Source organism: Gracilinanus agilis, chromosome 3, assembly GCF_016433145.1.
Source record: "Gracilinanus agilis isolate LMUSP501 chromosome 3, AgileGrace, whole genome shotgun sequence".
Classification (NCBI taxonomy): domain Eukaryota; kingdom Metazoa; phylum Chordata; class Mammalia; order Didelphimorphia; family Didelphidae; genus Gracilinanus; species Gracilinanus agilis.
The window spans coordinates 540,565,628-540,588,820 of NC_058132.1; the positions used below are offsets into that span (position 1 = coordinate 540,565,628).

Sequence of the window (23,193 nt, forward strand, 5' to 3'; positions counted from 1 at the left end):
CTACCAGGGATTATATCAGTTATATTAAAAAAAAATGATGAATACAATTGATATTCAGCAAGGTAAGACATGGTGCTCAAGCCACAAAGTACTGACCCCCCTGCATTGGCCACCTTCTCCTCCCTCCCCCAGCAATTGGTACTCCCCCACCACAGCCCCACCTCCACCATCACTATCAGAGGAAGGAGGACCTCTATGCTGGAGCAATGACTACCAATGAGGACCAAGAGATGGAGCTGGAAGCATCATATTCTATTAATGAAGGTGATGGAAGTTTCTGAGAACTAATTCCAGTTTCATTTCAATATACAGTGAAAATGATGATCTCAAAGTCTTCTTAATAGAAGTTTCTTGGACAGAAACATATCTACAAACAGCTCCAATCATATCTTTCAAAGCTTTTTTTTCAACCACACCATATCAGCCATCAAGCAAAGTATTCTGACTTAATCTTGGAAGTGCTTTGTGTAATATAGAAAATGGCAGTATGGAATTCCTACAGGATACAGGGTCAAGCCTCACCCAGAATTCCAGAGGATCCCACCCTGGAGAATTTTGGGTGAGAGGGCAGTTGATAGGGAGTTAAACAGTTGATTTCTGGGAGTTGAGGTGAGCAGGTCACTCTGCTCGCTGTTCCTGGTTTGGGGTTTGCCTGGGAGGCCATAGTGGCAAAAGCCATTGTGGTTTCTACTCAGGAGTTTGCCTGTCTAGTGGAATTGGACCTTCATTGCAATATCATTTTAATTATTCATTTAGTTATTTAGATATTAGGAGTGATTACTATTAGCTTTGAGGTAAAGTTAGCTAAAGGTCTGCCACTCCCTCCTGGGGGGAGGGGCAGTTTCTACCTAGCTGATCAAGGCTTCTCAGTTTATCCAAATCCTTGATATCCCTTCTCTTCCTTCCCCTTCCTTCTTTAATAAATATAAGCTACATCTTTAGTAGCAGTGCCTGAGTATTATTTGAGTATACTCACTACAGCCATTAAGCTTGGATCCTGTCAGTTGCCAGCCTAAGAAGTCAGATCTTCTCAGTCCTTAACATCAAGAGATCAAGTTTCTCCTTTATCCCTCAATCAGACCTGTATGGAATAACATCATTAAAGATTTGCCTTTGCTGAATCTTGCTTGAAGACACACTTCCTGTCTCCATTTTCAACTGCAAACTAACTGCTTGGGGGGAGGCGTTTGAGGGCAAGAAGTACCTTACCCCCTCCCTACTCACTCAAGCCTGTTTGTGGGGGAAGTGAGGGAGTCTTGCAGACCCCTAGCCCAGGCCTGTCCATCAGCTTCCCAATATCCCTGTTATTAAAAACATAACATTTGACATATACATTGTTTGAATAGGCCAAAGACAATGAAGAACAGTTTATGGAGAATCATCATCCTCTCCATTCTTTGACATCAATAAGCAATATTATTTCAGTTGAAATTCCTAATACAGCTCTCTCAAGTAAGAAAAAAAGATAAAAAAGAACAGCTTTCCAAAGCCCAGAAACAGAAACTGGCAGACCAAACAGATCATGAAGGTGAACTTCCATGAGGCTGGAACTGGGTTGATGTATTTAAGCGTTTAAGCAAAAATGATTCCAAAAATGATGAATAATGAAAGAAAATTGAAACAAGAAAACACCATCTTTTAATACCATATACCATGACCAACATTTTTCTTTTAGTACTCTTTTCTTCTACTGACATTTTATAAAATATAAGTTTTTGTATGTATGTTGAGTAATCAGATCACAAAACCATGTAGAGATGTGTTGGTATTTCATTATTCTCATGAATTTGTCTTAAAAGAATGTAAAATATGTCACTGGGAATGACCTGTGTCCTTTCTGGAGCCTGTTAGCTTTATAAATGATCAAATATTGAGAAAAATAAATAATGATATATGCAGTGTTAATTTATACTGCCTTATTCTAGTGATTTTTAAGTGAATAATGGAAAGCCAATTAGAATAAAGCTGCTTATCAAGTATACCCTTCTCAATTTCTCATCTCAGTGGAATAAGTAATAAGAGTAAGGTTTTGGGTAGCAGGATCTATATTAATAGGTTTATCACCTTATTTAAGGTCTTCATCTGTTCATTCCTTGAATTACTGATATTTAAATTGCTTCAAAGAAAGCAAGTGGTTGAATACCACTATGATCCTTTCATATAGTTCATATCTGTACATAGTTACTTTCTATGTTTTTGGTTTTTGCAGAGAACTGATATCTTCTCACAGATAAGTCTAAAATATATTTTTCTCCATATCGATGTATTTAAAGGTTTAAACATGAGAGGTTTTCATAATACGTAGGGTAAGGAAAAATAAAAATTCTGCCAAATGCATTGAAAATAATTTTGTATAGATGTACTCTCTTGAATTTAAATAAAAATCCTTAATAAATACACAGTAATGGAACAAAAGATGCCTTAATGCCATTTACTTTTTATTATTGAAGACATTGATCATAATAAAATCCTATTTATCTGCCCAAAAATAATGTACACATAACTTCAAATCTGACCTCAGACACTTTCTAGCTGTAGGACCCAGGGCAAGTCATTTAACCCCCATTGCCTAGTCCTTACCATTCTTCTGCTTTGGAAACAATACATAGTACTAATTCTAAGACGGAAGGTAAAGGTATAAAAAAAATGAACACAAAATATTTGGACCTATTTTTTTGAATTTATGAAAAACTTTTTATAATGTAATAAACATTTTACTATATAATTAAAAATTATACAAAGATCATGTGGCTATTAAGTTGATAGAATATTTATTTTGGTAATATTCAGGAATGAAAAAAATCAGAAAAAATTATGAACTCAATATAAAGTAATTGAATTTATATTAATTAGAAAAAAGACAGAAACTCATGTACCAGTTGTGGAACGGCTCTTATTTTAATACATTACAATCAGATCCTTATATAATCTGGATATGAGTCACTTATCAGATAAAAAATTTCTACAAAGATTTTTCTAAGGAACCTTATTTCCCATTTAATTTATATGTTTTGTATTAATTTGTGCAATATTTTTCATTGCACATAATAAAAATTGACAGTTTTAACTTCTCCATTTCTTTTTAGCCCTTATATACTCATGAACTCTTTCAATATCCATAGATCCAAAATAATCATTCTCCTTGCTCTACTAATTTGTTTACCTTTTCTTATGTCTGAAATGCTTCTGTTCAGAGCTTTTCTTAGATATCTGGGCTAGGATTTGGCTTATTCATAATTTCTAGATACTATTTTCCACTATTCCTAGTTTTTTTGGTGGAATACTAAATCCTTACCTCAGTAGCAGGTGTTTTTAGACTTATCAAACACTAATTGTTGAAAACAATATGTTTTTATGCTCTTTAAATATTTGATATAATTCACTTATAAATTTAATCTCAGTTTTCTCTCCCCCACCCTTTTTTTCTGGAAGAGTTTGGGTATTCTTTATTTATTTTTCCCCAATATTGATTAATTATTTTCATTTTCTGATAAAAATGGATTTTTTTCTATTTAAAATAGCGAAATATTTCTTCTAAATTATCAGTTTTGTTAGCATATTCCCTCAACTAGTTACTGACAGGATAATTCATTTTCTCTTTAATTACAATGGACTCTATTTTAAAAAAAATACAAAATTTTCTACAATGTTATACAATTGTATTTATGCAAATACAATATAAAAAATGAAATACAAAAATTTATCTACTCAATTGTTTAAGACTAGTCGCTTCTTTAAAATCAAACATCTTATTTAGTTTTTAATGTTAATTTCTTTTTTTATTTTCAAACTTTTTTGCTTTGATACCATTGGAACTTTTAAGCAAGTGTTACTTTCCCTGTGTTTCTTTTTCTTGTTTTTCATGCAGAAGCAATTGACTTGTTGTCTTTTTCATGATGAAATTGTTAAGAGATATAAATTTTCATTAAATAATTTATTTAGATTTTTTCCTTCATTTATGTATGTTGTTTTAATGTGGCCATTTTCTTAGATGAACAATAATATTTTATCTATGTCTTCTGACATACCAGTTCTTTTTTATTTAATAATTTTTTATTTTTTAGAAAAGTTAACATGGTTACATGATTCATGTTCTTACTTTCCCCTTCACCCCCAACACCCCCCCCCAAAGCTGATGTGCATTTCCAGTGGTTTTAACATGTGTCATTGATCAAGATCTATTTCCAAATTGTTGATAGTTGCATTGGTGTGGTAGTTTCAAGTCTACCTCCCCAATCATTTCCACCTCAACCCATGTGTTCAAGCAGTTGCTATTCTTCTGTGTTTCCATTCCTGCAGGTCTTCCTCTGAATGTGGGTAGCATTCTTTACCATAAGTTCCTCAGAATTGTCCTGGGTCATTGCATTGCTGCTAGTACAGAAGATCATTACATTCAATTTTACCACAGTGTCTCTGTGTACAATGTTCTTCTGGCTCTGCCTCTTTCGCTCTGCATCAATTCCTGGTGGTCTTTCCAGTTTACATGTGTTGTGAGGAAGATTAGATTAGTTATTGATTAAGTGTTAAGGTGTATCTAACAGGAAGGAACTGGAGCTGGGAATTCCAGGTTGGAATGAAGGAGCAGGAAGAAGTGACTTGTGCTCTGAGTGGGACTCCATTAGGGGTTAACACAAACTGTGGTTAGCCCTGGGAGAACTCAGAATAAAAAGACATCTTGCATCCTGATTTTCCCCTGGGATTCTGAGTGGTGGCATCTAGCAAAGAGAGAAGATCAACAGTCCTGTGCCAAGGAAGAGGAGAAAGTTTTGAGATCTGGTGGACAGCATTTTCAAGCAAACCCTTTCTACTTGGTACCTGAGACAACCTTGGCTCTTGGCATCCAGAGATCATTAGTGGATTGCAGTGAGAATCCCAAAGCCACAAAGCCCCTAGCTGAGCTGCTCAAACCTGGCAGGTTCCAGGTTTGAGGCAGTCATCCAGAGACTCCACTGCCCCTTGGGCCCTGTCAGTTTAGATTACTAAGTTAGTATAGAAATAAGTCTTTCCTTTTCCTGTGGGTTATGTCATTAGATTTAAGGTTTTAGAGTAGATATCCCTATCCCACCTTTTAGTTGTTCATAATTAAACCCAGTTATATTGTGTTACCTCGTCTGTTGGATTCAAAGCCTCTGGCCCAGGGTGACAGTTGACTAACTGACCTTTGTCAGTTAGGAGCATCTTGGTTGTTCAGGTCTTCATGTCCTCGTCTAGTCTCTCATAAATCCCAGTGTGTGTACCCACAAACCACTTAGTTTATTTATAATATCCCTGATGACCCCATTGCCTTTACTTATATTTCCCACACATGGAATTCCTCCAGTTTATTATTCTTTTGAGCACAATAGTATTCCATCACCAGCATATGCCACAAATGATTCAGCCATTCCCCAATTGAAGGGCATACCCTCATTTTCCATTTTTTTTTGCTACCACGAAAAGCAAGGCTATAAATATTTTTGTACAAGTCTGTTTATCTATGATCTCTTTGGGGTAAAATCCCAACAATGGTATATGGCTGGATCAAAGGGCAGGCAATCTTTATAGTCCTTTGAGCGTAGTTCCAAATTGCCATCCAGAATGATTGGATCAATTTACAGCTCCACCAGGAATGCATTAATGTCCCAAACTTGCTCTAATTCTTTTGCACTGGCTTTGGCACTTTAGGTGGTGTGGGGGGGAGGGGGTTACTCAGCTCACATTTTAGTGAGAGCTGTTTCACCCCTTTATAGCATGGAAATGCCCCAATTCCATGTACCTTCAACGCTGTGCCCTGTTTTGGGGCCCCTTCATTCATCTGGATTTGTTTTGATGTCCCCTTGAGGAGTACTACATGTTTTGGTTAGGAGAGGTTAAGCAGCTGCTTTTTACTCTGCTGCCATCTTAACCCGTTCATTTATACCAGTTCATTTTTTAAAACACTTTTTCATGTGGTTATTAGTTTTGATTTCTTCATCTGAAAACTGCCTATTCCTATTCCTATTCTTTGACCATTTGTCAATTGGGGAATGGCTTGATTTCCTGTACATTTGACTTAGTTCCTTATATATTTGGGAAATTAGATCTTTGTCAGAGAATTTTGTTATAATTTTTTTCCCAGTTTGTTCTTTCCCTTCTAATTTTTGGTTGCATTGGTTTTGTTTGTACAAAATTCTATTAATTTAGTATAATCAAAATTATTCATCTTACATTTTATAATGTTCTCTATCTCCATTCAATTTCTTTAGAACTGTGTATTTACACTCAAATCAACTTAAAATTTTTATGCTGAGGCCCTTTATAAAATATATTATGCCAAATCATAATAAGTAAATAACAGTTTAATTTTCCTTATTTTTACATAATTCTTATTTTTAATGAAATATTTATGCTTAAATTTTTACAGGTATCATTACTAGATAAGAAATATGTTAATTCTTTTCATTAAGTAGTTGTTGGATAACTATTATCTCTATTTCCCCCCTAAAATGCTATTTAGTTCTTTGTATTCATAATGTTATTTTTTTTAACCCTTGTAATTCGGTGTATTGTCTCATAGGTGGAAGATTGGTAAGGGTGGGCAATGGGGGTCAAGTGACTTGCCCAGGGTCACACAGCTGGGAAGTGGCTGAGGCCGGGTTTGAACCTAGGACCTCCTGTCTCTAGGCCTGACTCTCACTCCACTGAGCTACCCAGCTGCCCCCATAATGTTTTAATTATTTTAGTCAGTTACCTATATCTGTAGGGATGTGTTGAAGTTTCCACTATTTTAACTTTATTGTCTATTTCTTCTGAAAATATAATTTTCCTTTCAGTATTTAGATTCATAGTGTTGGGTGTTTGGTACACATGAATTAGAACTTGATATTTATTTATTATTATGATTATTTTGATTATTTATGGTGCATTTAAGGGCACTATAGTTTCTTTGCATATCTCTTTTTATTTTGGGTAGGTTTACTGTAATCTTTTCTGAAATCATGACTACTAACACCTTTTTAGTTCATTAAAAGCACATTAAATTGTTTCATATTTTAAGCCTGTGAACCTGAGTTTCAAAGGTGTTTCTGACAAAAAATATTGTAATGGATTTCCTTTCTAATTGATTCTACCTTCTTCTTCCTTTTATGTTTATTTCACCACTAATGTTCAAAATTACTTGTTACTAATTGTATATTTCCTCCCATTCTGTCCTCATACTTTTTTTACTCTTTTTCCTTTTGCTCCCTATTTTAAAAAGAGTTTGTCTAATGTTTTGTTTGTTTTTTAGATGACCTGAGCAATGTCTGGCAAATCCCTTGACCCTTTTCTGTTTGCCTTACCAATTAACAAAGAATTTTCCTTCTTTTTTCCTTCCTTCCATCCTTCTTTCCTTTCCATCTCCTTCCTTCCTGCCTTTCTTTCTGTCCCATTTTTTTTGTGTATATACAAGTATATTCAACCTTCTTTTGTCTGGTTCAGATGAGGGAAACACTTTTCCCCTAACCTGTTCTCTGTATTTGTATACTCATTTTCTCATGTATCTTTATTATGTGAATTAATGAATTATTTCCACTTACTATATATTTCATTCCCAGAACAATAACTTATTAGTCTAATTTTTTCTTTAAAGACTATCAAAGCATACCAAAACAGAGATCATACACAGATATACATACATATCTAGCAAATGAATCTATACTACAGAAAATAATACAGGAAAACCATCCAAAAAAATCTAAATTCAGACAAGAAAATATTGGTAAAATGGATCTATAAGTGACTGACAGAAATAATCATCAATGCAACAAATCTCTTCAATCTACAATACAAAAAGTTATATTATACTTTTTCCATACCAAGCAGAAATATATATGTATTAGATAGAAGAAAAAGACATTAGGCATGCCCAAAGCTTAATATTCATGAGAGAACAAAGAAAATAGAAAAATAAAGAATTAAAATTTAAACAATTTTAAAAGAATTGGATAAAAATTTGTCACAGGGACAAAGAATTAACTAAAAAAAGAAATGACATAAAAATGAATACTATTAAACAGAAGAAAAAACACACCCAAACATCATGAAAGGATCAAACTAATTAAATGGAAAAATGGTAAAATGAATAAGAAAGAAAACCCAAAAGTGAGCATTATTATAAAAAAACTAAAGATCAAGACAGATATTGAGTCACAATGAGAACATTTTAAAAAAAAATACTAAGAATCAGATTATAAAAAATAAGAATTTCAATCATCCTATCAGACTAAGCAGAAACAAAAATTTACAATATTAATAAAGAAACAGTATTAAGCTTAAAAGGAATTGTAGAAATTGGACTAATATCAGCATTAAATATATGTACATAAATGGCACAGCTTCCAAATTCATAAATAAATTAAGTGATTTAAGAAAGGACCTTGTAATAAAACAATTGTAAGATCCTTTCATGTTCCTCTCTCTAATCTGGATTAAACTAACAAAGATAATCAAAAGGAGAAGTAAAAAAGAGAACAAATTGTTGAAGTAGTTGCATATGAAATTTTTTTAACACAAAATGAGAAAGAAAAGTAGCTCATTACCACCTGGTACTTTTATAAAATAAATCATTCCCTAAGAAACAGCAAACATATTGTTAATATTATAAAATAAAAATACTAGGCATATTCTTTTCAGTTATCAACAAAACCAAACAGCAATTAATATAGTGAACACATGTTAAAGATTCTATTATAAAGGCTAAGGACAGCAAGGTGTGTCACTTGAAAGAGTCATGAGCCTGAAGTCAGGAAGACTCATTTTCATAAGATCAAATTTGGCCTCAGATACTTAATAGCTACGTGACCCTGGGCAAATCATTTAACCCTGTGTGCCTTTGTTTGTCATCTACAAAATGAGTTGAATAAAATGGCAACCCATTTCAGTATCTTTTTTTTTAATTAATAGGATTTATTTACAAATATCTCAGCCTTTTCTTCCATCCCCACACCAGAGAAAGCACCATCTAGTAAACAGATAGGTAGATAGAGAGATAAATAGATACAGAGATAATATCACATTTTCATTCTTGGGATGTGACACGCACAAGCCATTCTCTATAATTAAATCTATAGTTGTATATAATTCTTCTCATTTCACTGTATATTGTACTCTGATGTAGTTCTTTCAAAGTTTTACTAAAATTAGTCTGTTCATGATTTCTTCTGGTGCAACAATATTCCATGAACATCATAAATCACAATTTATTTAGTCATTCCCCAATTAAAAGGCATCCCCTCAATTTGCAGATCTTTGCCACCACAAAGAAAGCTGCTATGAATATTTTGGAACAAATGGGTTTTGTTTTTTCCATAATCTCTTTAGGAAACAGACCCAGCAATGATAACTCTCTGGGTATGACTCCAAATTGCTTATAAAGTGGTTGGATAAGTTCCCAGTTTAACCAACAGTGTATTAGTTTCACTATTTTTATTTACCCATACAACATTTGTCCTTTTACCCTTTTGTCATTTTAGCCAATCTGACTGGCATGAGATGATATCACAGAATTGCTTTGGTTTGCATTTCTCTAATCAGTAATAATTGAGAGCATTTTTCATACACCTATGGCTTTAATTTCTTCATCTAAAAATTGTCTATTTACATCTTTTACCCATTTATCATTTAGAGTAGGCTCTTATTCTTATAAATTTGACAAAATTCTTTATATATTTTGTATATAATAACTCTATCCAAAAGGATGTCAAAAATGTTCTCTAATAATCACTTTATCTTCTAATCATTTGTTTTATTTGTAAAAAGCCTTTTTAATTTATTGTATTTAAAATTATCCATTTTATATCTTATTATGCTCTCCATCACTTTGTAAGTGAAAATTCCCCAGCCCCTTTATGTAAGGACTGGATTTTAATGTTTAATGTAACAGTAGTTTTGAGTTAAACATAATTGTAATTCCAGGATAGTTAAATAATGTTAGCATAAGTGATGATTTTAGTAGACCTTTTGTGATTATTTTAGTATAATTATTAATTATAATTGCAAATTATAATTAATAATTAAATTAATAATAATTAATGATGAATTAAGATGACTGAATTAATAGACATTTAATTGTCAACCTTAAACTTAAAATTGCTATATCATTCATTCTCAGCAATAATTATAGTCTTGAATTTGTGATCCAATATGTTACTAGTCCTCACCCTGGCTTTGAAGCCTGATATCACCCAAAAGACCCACTAGTCCAGGCTTCCCCACCCAACCCTTGTCTATTAAATGACTTCAAAGTCATTTGATCATTGAGTGACCTCTACAAATGAGAATATGTCCTGTTCTATTTTTAACATAGTTTTGAATTTGGGGTATATAGGAAGTTTCCTCACAGTACCCTGGATCTTTTGGTCTTGACTAGAAGTTTGGCTTTATTGTGAGATTGGTCATCTCCCAATAAATGTATTTCTTTATGGCTTGGAGACTTTGTTTATCATTCGCATTCCTGTGGTTACAGATTTTGCAAAAACTTGTTGACCTATAAATTCCTCTCCAATATAAATATGATAGAGAATATGTTCTGTGTTCTAATTGACATGATATCTCCTTTTATGTCTAGGTACTGCATCCATTTTTATCTTATTTTAGTGATTGGTGGAAGATATTGGTCTATGCTTAGTTTCTGCCAAGTTAATTTCTAGTTGTCCTGGAAATGTTTACCAAATAATGATTTCTTACTATATCTAATGCTTTTGTCAAGCCCAGTTACTATAATATTTTAATAATTTGCTGTTTGACTTTCCCAATCCACTGATATGCCCATTTCTTGGCCAGTACCAGATAGTTCTGATAATTACTGCTTTATTCAACAATTTTAAATCTTGTCCTGCCAGATCTCTTTCCTTTACCTCTTTTTATTAATTCTTTTGAAAATTTTGATCTTTTATTCTTTCAAATGAATGCTGTTATTTTTTTTTAACAGAATTATTTTAGATCTTAACTGGGATGATATTCATTAAGTTTTACAGGTAGGTTTGTTGTTAATTATAATAGCTCTGTCAATCCATGGACAATTAATATTTCTCCAATTATTTAGAAATGATTTCATATGTGTAAAAATTATTTTATATGTATGTTTGTATAACTCCTATGTTTGTTTTGTCAGACATACTCCCAGCTATTTTATGCTATCTATGGTCATTTTAAAGAAAGTATCTCTTTCTGTCTCTTTCTGCAGGATTTTATTAGTAATATAATAAAAATACTAATGGTTTATGTGGGTTTATGTAATATTCTTCTACAATGCCAAAATTATTTATAGTTTCAATGAACTTTTTCATTAAAACTCTAGGATTTTTCACATATAGCATTATGTTAATTGCAAATATAGTTTTTCACCTCTTTGCACATTCTGACTATTAATTATTGACATTTCTATTCAACACAGATATTGCTCTTCACCTATTCTAGAGATATGTAGCCCTATATATGCACCAATTCTAATCTTTTCCCCTAGCTGTAACCTAGATAGGACTGATGATTTCTAAGGGATATCATTTAGGAACCATTTTATATACCTATGCCAAGAAATAATTGTTTGGAATAATTATTTTCATTACATTTTAAGACTTTTTCCCCCTTATTCTTCATTTACATTCAGTTTTCTATTGGTTCATGTTACTCGTCATCTTATTCCTAGAGAGGAAAGATATTATTGTCCTTTTTTTAATTGAATAAGCTCATAAAGCTACAAGAAAAACAGAAATCTACATCCTTATCACAAGTCCTAGTTATTATTATTATTGGTATTTTATATTGCTACAAAAGCTGATTTATATTAACCAAAAAAAAAAAGAAATACATAAGTAGAAATGAAGATTTGTGAAAAACCACACTGTATTCCCTCACCCATTATATCTGATTGTCCATGATTTGGGAGTCATTTAAAGCTCTTACTATGCCAATAGAACATTGACTCATTAACTAAAGTAATTTTTGGCTCATTCTTTGGTTAGGTTTTATGGAAGCACTCAGTTTTGTGATGAATAGCAAACATCCTAAGAAAATTACAGGGCCATTTTGAGTTAACACTATTCAGCTCTGAAGGGTTCATTCACCCAACCTTCCAGAAGAGTTTGCAATAGCTCTTATCTTTATTTGCTTCTGGCATAAATGAATCTCCCTCATTGCATGGGTTTGCTTGATTTTCCTTCATTATTATGAAGGGTTGAAATCTGGCAAGCATTTGCCTCAAAGTCATTATTGCTCCAACTGAAAATGATCTGATTCTTAATAGCTCTGTTTTATCATTTAAGAATATTCTTATCTGGGCAGTTCTAGTTTCACTCTTAAAATATCCCTATTGGTGCTGCCCTGGTTAATACTCAGTATTAACATTTCTTGTTTCTGCATTTTGTCTTGCCAAACGGTAAATAATTCAAAAAAGCTTTAATTAGACTTGGCATTTTCTACTGATTTTACTCAGATTATGCATATTTATATTTTCAAATATGTAAGACTTTCTATCCCTGTTGTATTTTTTATATAGTTGTTGATTTTTTAAAACCCTTACCTTCTGCTTTTGAATCAATACTAAGTATTGGTTCCAAGTCAGAAGAATGAGGAGGCCTAGGCAATCAGAGTTAAGTGATTTCTCAAGGTCACAAAGATAAGAAGTGACTGAGGCCACATTTGAACCCAGGAACTTCCCTCTCTATAACTGGCTTTAGCTGCTGAACATCTTCATTTCCTTGGTTGATATGAGATATTTAAACAAAAATGCTTTGCCCTATAGCTCTTATTTTCCTTCAGACAATTAAATGAAATATTCTTTTTTATCATAAAAGCTAAAATATGGTAAGAAGCTGCCACTATACTGTTATACTTGGGACTTTTTAGAATTTATTGTTAGCATATAGTTATTATATTTTTATGAATCATCAAGCCTAACTTTTGTTATTCTCCACTGCCCACACCCAGAGTAATACATTGCTTTGCATCCAGTTCTTCAAAGCAATTAGAATAAATACATAGTTTCATTTAAAATGTCATTTTAAATGACCAAGGATTTGGTAAAAAGTAGTATAGACAACTCTAAATGATCCAATTCAAGGATTATCCATCTCCTTTCATTAAATTACCATCTCTTCCTTTTTCTAATGTTCTAGATTTTTCCATAACAACTGATAGAACAGAAAATAGAAGATAGAATATTTAGGAATTTTCAGAATTACAGAGACTATTAGAGATCATCTTGACTGAGTGTTTTTATTTGCAAAGGTAGATATTGAGGACTACAGAAGGACAGTGACAGGGGCAGGCACAATCATAGTATTCTTCAGCTGGTATTGCAAAGTTCTTTGTGTGTAGGGCCTTTCAGTCATCTCCAAACCATGCTACACATTCTCAGAACATCACCTTACAATTGTCAACATATACTTTGGCCTTGAGTGTCTTGGTTCCTCTTGATCAACTTGTGACATCTTACTGGAATGAGAATTAAGTTAACTTAAGTTGAGAAATTTCATTTTGTATTAAGCTTCCATTTTGTGATTAAGTACTTGTCATGAAAGCTGTTTGTTTTTCCAATTATTGAGATAAGTATGTCTATAATACTTTGGTAATGATGTGTATGCCATACAAATTTGGAAAACAACTATTAAAGTTTTATCTACCTCCTTCCTCCCAATTTGGTAAACAAATGAAAAAAAAACTCTTAATAATGACATTAACTTTGATTAATTTCTTTCTTTCATTATAAGTATGGGTAATTAATCACCAATCATAATTTAGATAGAACTGATAAGCACAAGAACCAAAATAAACTACAAGAGGCATCAGAAATCAGCCTCATCCTGAATCATGAGTAGGACAGATTACAGATTTCATCACAACTTGGAAATTTAAGTATTCATGTCCACTCAAAAAGCAGTGCTGATAGACAAAAACAACCAGAATGACATTTTGACATGAGGCATATGATTCTGACCTGGGCAGAAAAATTTTAGTGAGCCCTCCTATGAAACAAAGTTACTTCTACCTTTAGGAATCTGGTAGCGTTTTTGCTCCTAGATGGGTTCCTATTTGAATTGTTGAATAATGAATAAAATTTGATTGCGTTAATTGATAAATAGAATCTTAGTGTACTAACAGTTCTAATCATGTATAAATCAGTTTTAGAAATCAAAATGTACTACTCTTATCAGAATCATCCCCCTTTCCATTATCATTTTTGCCTGTTCACTTCCTTCTTTAGAATGTCAGATTCTTTGAAGGTAGATATTGTTTTATTTATACATATTTTATTTCTATTGCCTCTATTGGGTTTGGCATATAGTAAACACTTAGTAAGTGATCTATCAATCTATCTACATGAATGAATGAATAAATGAATGAATGAATGAATGAATGAATGAATGAATAAGAACTTTTTCAGGCCAGGCAGTAAAATGTCAAATAAAGCATGACTGGAACCTGCCTGAAATAGTGTGACAGGTAGACCACTCAACAATCTATACAGTCCAGTACCAAAGCAAAAAATATTGAGATGACAGGGTTAAAATCTAAAGGGCATAGTTTATGGTCCCAGGGGAAAGGAGTTAAGGAAAAGATGGCCAGGGAGATATAACAAATGTTACCTAAATTTATTTTCTTATATATGGCCATACTGACTGCCATAAACAACAATCTGGGCTACTGCTATATCTTTAATTACCTATATATTTCATTGACAGTATTATCAGTTACTTAGAGGAATAATGAAAGAGTTATTTTTGTTTATTTATGATTATCTAACTACTATTATTTTATTGTATTTGGGGAAATGAATTTTGTAAATTTTTAAAGTATATATTTTAATTGCTATGAAGTTAATTTTGCATATACAATGCTATTGGAATAGAATATATTATGTTTAATTAGGACTAGGCCTGATAGAATCACTTTGGAAAATACTTTGTAATTGTTCAAATAAAGTGACTAAAATACCCATACCTTTGAATGAGAGAATGCACAATTGGTATTATATTTCAAGAAGCTATCAATAAGGAGAAAGTCTTCATAAAGTCCAAAATATTTATAGCAGGATTTTTTGAGTTAGCAAAGAATCGAAAAACAAAGTAGATGACCATCAACTTGAGAATAGTTAAATAAATTATAGTACATAAGTGTAATGAATATTACTATGTTGTGAGAAATGATGTGTAAATGAAATGAGCAGAGCCTAGAAAACACTATACACAGTAACTAAAAGTAAATAGAAAAAATATTGACAAACTAAAAAAAAATCAAAAGTAATAATAATATTATAATGATCTAAAAAGACTCAAATGAAGAGGTATACAAAGATATCCCCAATCTATCCCTTCATGAATATGGGAGGTCTGTAGGTATTTATATTACATGTGTTTTTATTTTGTTTGTTTTACATTTTCAGTGTATTCATCAGTTGTGTTGATTTTGCATCTTCCCTTTAAAAAAGTATTATTTCTCAAACCAGATGGTTCTTTGAGGAAAAAGTGAAGAAATTATTGGGATAATTATGGTGATATTAAGAATCAGAGAATGGCAATAAAAACTTATTATTCAAAAGAGAATAGGTTGCTAATTATAAAGTCAATTCTAATAACATGGTGTCTAATGGAATCTGCAAGCCAGTGAAGATTAGAGGTTCCTAGTGTGATAATTAGATTAAGTCTACACTGTCCATCTTTATATTTAATCACCAAAGGTGAGAGCACCTCCAATTCTGGGAATTCCTTAACCCACCTGTGCTACAGTGGGTGATGAAACAGAATTGACTGACCACCCCCTAGGTCCTAATAAGAAGTGTCTATTGTGAATGGGCAGGCAAATAGGAGGGAGGCACAGGAAGTGACACATAAGTGACCCCTTTAAAAAGAGGGAGTTGAGTGAGTGAGAGGGCTTCGGTTGAAGAGGGCAGCTGGTGAAGGAGGTCTTCTAGTTTTCCTGGTTCATGGAGGAGTGCTGGCTGGAAAGCTGAGACCTTGGTGAGACCACCCTCAATATCTTCTTTAGAAGTCCACGAGGTGAGTTTAAAGACTGAATCTTCCTGAACTTCTCTTAAGGAACCTCTTTTAATAGAGGGCCTCTGGCCCTCTGAATCTTGGCTGAGGGTTAATTAGACCTGGATTAATTAGAGGATCTTAATAAATTACCTACTGTGTTAGATTCTTATTTCCTTATTTCCTCTTTCTCTTCTCAACTGTAAATAAACTTCCATAAAAGTCAATTTTGACTTGAGATTATTCGTAATTGAGGATTGATAATTGTTCAGTCCTCTGACAACCATTTAAATATATTGAACCTCAAAAAAACTTTTTTCACCCTTACACTAGAGAGAAAAATGATTCTGAGAAGTAGTAGTCTTACTAAAGTATGATAAATATATTGTTATTCACTAATAATAATAGCATATACTTCATTCAGCCCTTCTAATTTTAGCATATACTTCATAAGTGTCTTCATAGTACTTGAAAAATCTTTGTTTTGGCTTGTAATCTGAATTTTTAAAATTCTTGAGAATTTCTTAATTCTGTATTCCATTCTTTCCTGTACACCCTTGCTTTTAGGAGATTGAAACTAATGCCTCATCATGTCATAATTGCTACATATGTATTTTTTTTGTCTCTCTGTGACTCCTTTTGGGTAACTAGTTTTTATTTCAAGTTGGACTTTTATAATGAAATTATTTTCATCAAAAGAGGGAATGGAATTTCAGGTACTATGGTAAGTCATGAGAGAGAGAATATTTTGAGAAGGTGGATTTTTAATGTTCCTCAAATTAAATCACATAAACAATCCTTGAACTGAGTGATTAATATTTAGTTAAATGACTTAGTTATAAATACCATGTATAGGCACCATGATATAATGGATAAAATGATATACTTGGTGTTGTGAAGCTCAGGTTTCATATCTTCTTTCAGATACTGCTTATGCATGTGTGAACCTGAATGAGTTACTAATTCTCTCTCTGTCACAGTTTTCTCTTCTATAAATGAAGATAATAGTAGCTACAGTACATATCTCACAAAGCCATTATGAGGAATAAATAAGAGTACATATGTGAGAACTTTGAAAAGTATAAAATGCTTTATAAATGTTTATTATTAGGAAACTGCTTTATTTCACATTTTATATTAAGAATATCATTTTCCTTTAATAGAGATCTCTTTGATGTTCCAGGTTCAAAAACTATGGATTGAAAAAAAAAACAGAATAAAGCACAGGCACAACGTTTATGGAAAACTGATAATTATGATTTCAAATAAAATATAAATTAGATATATTTCCATATTAAATGAGAATCAAATAATAAAAAATCATTTAATCTTGCTGGTCCTTTATGTTGTAAGATATAAAGTGACAAAAGGATGATTTCTCTTAATACCCTTCTTGTTCCAAATCCTAGGATCATTAGTAAGGTCATCTAATCTTCTCTAAAGAGTTAAGTGGTTGTAAGTAGAGAATGGTGACTCATTTACTTCATTTCAACACATGATCCAATAGAACAAGGTGTTCGGGACCACCATATACTGTAGTCAGGCAATGGAGCTATTATTGGAATGGAGGCCATTCAGTTAAATCTTCCTCTGGAATTACATAGCTCTAATATAGGTTCACTCATTGAAGAAAAAGTCCATGAAAGTAGGCATTGTCTTAAATATGATTCATATAGGTAGAAGGAGCAAGTTTGATACAAAATGTCAGGATCATGTAATATTCTTTAGAATAGGGGTCAGCAACTTATGGCTCTCGAACCATATCTGGCTCCACCTCCTGACCAGCCAGTCCCGGCAGAGCCCCAGGATGTGCCCCAGGGGCCCCTTCAGTACCTGCCCCATATTCCATTGCCTTCTGCCTCCATTCTCCTCCTTCCACAGGCATTTATGGCTCTCATGGCCAAAAAGTTTGCTGACCATTGCTTTAGAAGAATGTAAATGGTATATGGTATATATATATATTGATAATCTTAAATCTCTGGCACCAATTTCTTATCAAAAGGATGGAAATAACAATAAAGAATTGTGGAATTTCATTTTCTCAGCAGGTATTAATTTGGATCCAGACCTAAAGAGACTTGTGATAGACACCCTGATAGGTCTTCACATATTTATGACTTTGAGGAATTGTTATAAATAAAAAGGAGTTGTATAGATGTACAATTATGTTGATGTATCTATCTGTACTCTCCTCAGCTGCAGATGATGAAGGAACTCCTACTCGTAATACCGTTGACTGCTGCTGTAAGTTATCCCTTCTTTCTAACAGCTACCCAAGCAAGGACCCTAGAGAGGTTAGATAGATGGGTAACCTTTCCAGGTCCAAGCTGGTGTTGGATAGATTAGAATTGGGCTAATAATTTCCCTTGGATAATGTTTCCCAGATTACAAATATAACAGAATCTATGAATCCTACAGTGCATATCACTGTGAAATTATCATTTTCTTGAATGTTTTAATTGATTTCAAAATAATTGATTTCCCCTGTCTTTCAAGAACATTCTCTACTTGCTTGTACTGTCTCTTCTTGGTTCTTATCCTACTTCACTGATTATTCATAAACTTTCTTATTTAAAGGATATATAAATTATTTTCTACGGATTCTATAGGTGACATCAAGGAAAACGAACCAAATTAACAATATAATGTCTTTGAGCCAGACAGCTACTTTATTTATTTATTTATTTATTTATCTTAAACCAATCAATCAACTAATTAATTAATTGATTAATTGATTTGTTTTTTTGGGGATGCTTTAAATGATCCATTTATTTATTTATTTATGTGATACATTCATTTATTTGTTTGTTTGTTTGTTGGTTGGTTGGTTGGTTGGTTGGTTTTTTTTGTTTTTTTTTAAACAAGATATCTTCTATCTTAGAATCAATACTGTATATTGGTTCCAAGGCAAAAGAGCAGTAAGGGTTAGGCAATGGGAATAAAGTTACTTGACCAGTATCACATATTTAGTGTAATGATTAAAATTGATAAAGGCTGATATTATGAGGAAAAGTAATATTTTAATTACCATGGCCATGTTGGTAAAATATATAAGACCACACACCTGATAAAAGCAATTTCAAACCTCCCAGCATTTATACGTTTATTTTTTCCTTATATTTTTGCACATTTTACATTTCACTCACAAGTTAATTATTTTTCCCTATTTTATTTGAATTTTATTCTTTTTTATTATTATTTCTTTTGCCAATTGATTTCATACAACCCCATGACTCAGCCATGCATCCTTAGCTTACCTGAGGTACCCTCTTCAGGGGAGAAATGTATTATTTAGAATTTTCCTCAGGGGTGTGTGTGTTAAGTTTTTATAATCATAATGTCTGAATTATAATCTATAATGCAAGTTAATTTTAACCCTTTTAGGAGTAATCTCAGGGGGGTAATGTATAATTTTCAGAAGGAAATGTATGTTTTATAATCTATAATGTAAAGTTTAAACTCTTTTGAGAGTAATTTCAGGATAAGAATTTTGCCATCTCCCCAGAATCCAGACAACAAACCTGTTTGGTGAAGACACCATGAAGATGCCTGAAGAGCCTTCATTGGATCATGAAAATCATAATTTGAACTTTGGGGTGCAGTTGATTTGAACTATGGGAAGTTGAATGAGTTGAATGCATTTGTTTTGAACATGGACTCTTATGCCAACAGGGAACTGCCCTGAATTGGCTTTTTGTCAATGAGGCTAGCTTTTATCCCCTTTTCTTTTATCCCCAATTTTCAGTAATTTAGAAGTTGACTATTTTTTAAGATCCACTGAAAAAAGACCAGTCTTTTTCACCAGATCTCAGGGTGGTAATGTGTTATTTGGAATTTCTGGGATTCTCTTTAGAAGTATTAAGGCTCAAGATATGTAGATATATGACAAACTTCCTGTGGACATGTGGGGGACTTTGAGACTACATTTTCCATGATCCAATGAGTTTCCAGTTTTGGACGTGATGACATCAACCAATGTAGAGCATGACTTAAATGGGGAGATGAGGCTTAGACTGGTCTCTTTTGGTAGGAGGCAGCCAGATGGAGGGAAGACAATGCCAGGAGGTTTGAAATAGCTTTTATCAGGCATGTGGTCTAAAATATTACTTTTCCTCATAATATCAGCCTTTATCAGTTTTAACCATTACACTAGGAAGTGTCTGAGGCCAGAATTAAACCTAGGACTTCCTATCCCTAGACCTGTCTTTCAATCCACTAAGCAACTCAGCTACCCCCTAGACAACTGTTTTAAAGATAAAAAAGAACTGATCTTATTTATATTACATTTCTCTTTCTTCTAATGTTCTCAAAGATTTTATTTCATTTCTATTCTAAATAGTTCCAGACTTGTTAGGCTAAACTATTATCGTGATACTATCTCTAAAACAACTTTTTGAAAATTAATTCACTATCTAGCTTTCCAGATATCTACTTATCCTTACAATATCCCCTTACACACACACAAACACACACACACACACACACACACACACAAACGTGCATACATACACACAGATGTGTCTCTCTGTGTCTCTGTCTCTATATAAATACTATGTGTATATCAATATATACGTATATGTATGTGTGAGTGTGTTTATCTCTAAATATATGTCTGGGTATGTATATACATATATATACACATAAATATTTATAGATAACAAAGCTGAATAGCATATTCAAAATCAACAACATTCTCTTGCCAATAAAAAATTAAGTCAATTTTTTCCAATGTATAGCTTTGAAGATTTGATTACAAATGATTCTAAGAATCCAGCAGAACACTTTCAAATTGTTCATCAACTGGGGAACATCTGAACAAGTTGCAATATATGATTGTGATAGAGTATTTATGGTGCTATAAGAAATAATGAAAGGGTAGACTTCAAAAAAACATGGACAGATCCTAAATGAAGTAAGAAGTGCCAGTTCATTGGGCACCATAACAGCAACATTGTAATGAAGATCAACTCTGAAAACTTGGCTACTCTGATCAGCATAGTTTTTTCTATTTTATTTTATTTTATTTATTTATTTTTTTAAACATTTATTAATATTCGTTTTTAACATGGTTATATGATTCATGCTCCTACTTTCCCCTTCACTCCCTGTATCCCCCCACCCATGCTGATACCCATTTCCACTGGCTTTATCATGTGTCATTGATCAAGACCTATTTCCAAATTGTTGATAGTTGCATTGGTGTGGTAGTTTTGAGTCTACATCCCCAACCATGTCCACCCAAATCCATGCATTCAAGCAGGTGTTTTTCTTATATGTTTCCTCTCCTGCAGTCCTTCCTCTGAATGTGGGTAGTGTTCTTTACCATAAATCCCTCAGAATTGTCCTGTGTCATTGCATTGCTGCTAATAGAGAAGTCCATTACATTCGATTTTACCATAGTATATCAATCTCTGTGTACGATGTCCTTCTGGCTCTGCTCCTCTCACTCTGCATCAATTCCTGGAGGTTTTCCAGTTCTCCTAGAACTCCTCCAGTTTATTATTCCTTTTAGCACAATAGTATTCCATCACCAGCATATACCACAGTTTGTTCAGCCATTCCACAATTGAAAGAAATACCCTCCTTTTCCAGTTTTTTACCACCACAAAAAGCTCAGCTATAAATATTTTTGTAGAAGTCTGTTTATCTGTGATCTCTTTGGGGTACAAACCCAAAAATGGTATGGCCGGATCAAAGGGCAGGCATTTTTTTATAGCCCTTTGAGCATAGTTCCAAATTGCCAGCCAGAATGGTTGGATCAGTTCACAGCTCCACCAGCAATGCATTAATGTTCCAATTTTGCCACATCCCCTCCAGCATTCATTACTCTCCCCTTCTTTCATTTTAGCCAGTCTGCTAGGTGTGAGGTGATACCTCAGAGTTGTTTTGATTTGCATTTCTCTAATTATTAGAGATTTAGAAAACTTTCTCATGTGCTTATTGATACTTTTGATTTCTTTACCTGAAAATTGTCTATTCATGTCTCATGCCCATTTATCAATAGGGGAATGGCTTGATTTTTTATACAATTGATTTAACTCCTTGTATATTTGAGTAATTAGACCCATGTCAGAGTTTTTTGTTATAAAGATTATTTCCCAATTTCTTGTTTCCCTTCTGATTTTTGACTGATTTGTACAAAAGTTTTTAGTTTAATATAATCAAAACCATTTAATTTACATTTTGTAATTTTCTCTAACTCTTGTTTGGTTTTAAAATCTTTCCTTTCCCAGAGATCTGACAAGTATACTATTCTATGTTCACTTAACTCATTTATAGTTTCCCTCTTTATATTCAAGTCATTCACCCATTCTGAATTTCTCTTGGGGTAGGGTGTGAGATGTTGATTTAGACCGAATCTCTCCCATATTGTTTTCCAAATTTCCCAGCAGTTTTTTTCAAATAGTGGATTCATGTCCCAAAACTTGGGCTCTTTGGGTTTATCATACACTGTCTTGCTGATGTCATTAACCCCAAGTCTATTCCACTGATCCTCCCTTCTGTCCCTTAGCCAGTACCATATTGTTTTGATGACTGCTGCTTTATAGTATAGTTTAATATCTGGTACTGCTAGGCCCCCTTACTTCACTTTTTTTTTTCATTATTTTCCTTGATATTCTTGATCTTTTGTTATTCCAAATGAAATTTGTTATAGTTTTTTCTAATTCAGTAAAGATGTTTTTTGGTACTTTGATAGGTATGGCCCAAAATAGGTAAATTAATTTGGGTAGAATGGTCATTTTTATTATGTTAGTTTGTCCTACCCATGAGCAAGCAATGGCTTTCCAGTTGTTTAGATCCAGTTTTATTTGTTTGGAAAGTGTTTTGTAGTTGTTTTCCTATAATTGGTGTGTTTGTTTTGGTAGATAGATTCCCAAGTATTTTATATTGTCGAGGGTAATTTTAAATGGTATTTCTCTTTCTACCTCTTGCTGCTTTAATGTGTTGGAAATGTATAGAAATGCTGATTATTTAGGTCCATTTATTTTGTATCCTGCAACTTTGCTAAAGTTGTTGATTATTTCTACAAGCTTCTTAGTTCATTCTATAGGATTTTTAAGTAGACCATCATATCATCTGCAAAGAGTGATAGCTTAGTCTCCTGATTGCCTATTTTGATTCCTTCAATTACTTTTTCTTCTCTAATTGCTACTGCTAGTGTTTCTAGTACTGTTTTGGATAATAGAGGTGATAATGGGCATCCTTGTTTTACTCCTGATCTTAT

General features: G+C 32.9%; 1 pseudogene; it reads left to right on the plus strand.

Moving 5' to 3' along the window:
- Window positions 1-206: 206 nt before the first annotated feature.
- LOC123239915 lies at window positions 207-1,605 on the plus strand (annotated as a pseudogene).
- Window positions 1,606-23,193: the final 21,588 nt, after the last annotated feature.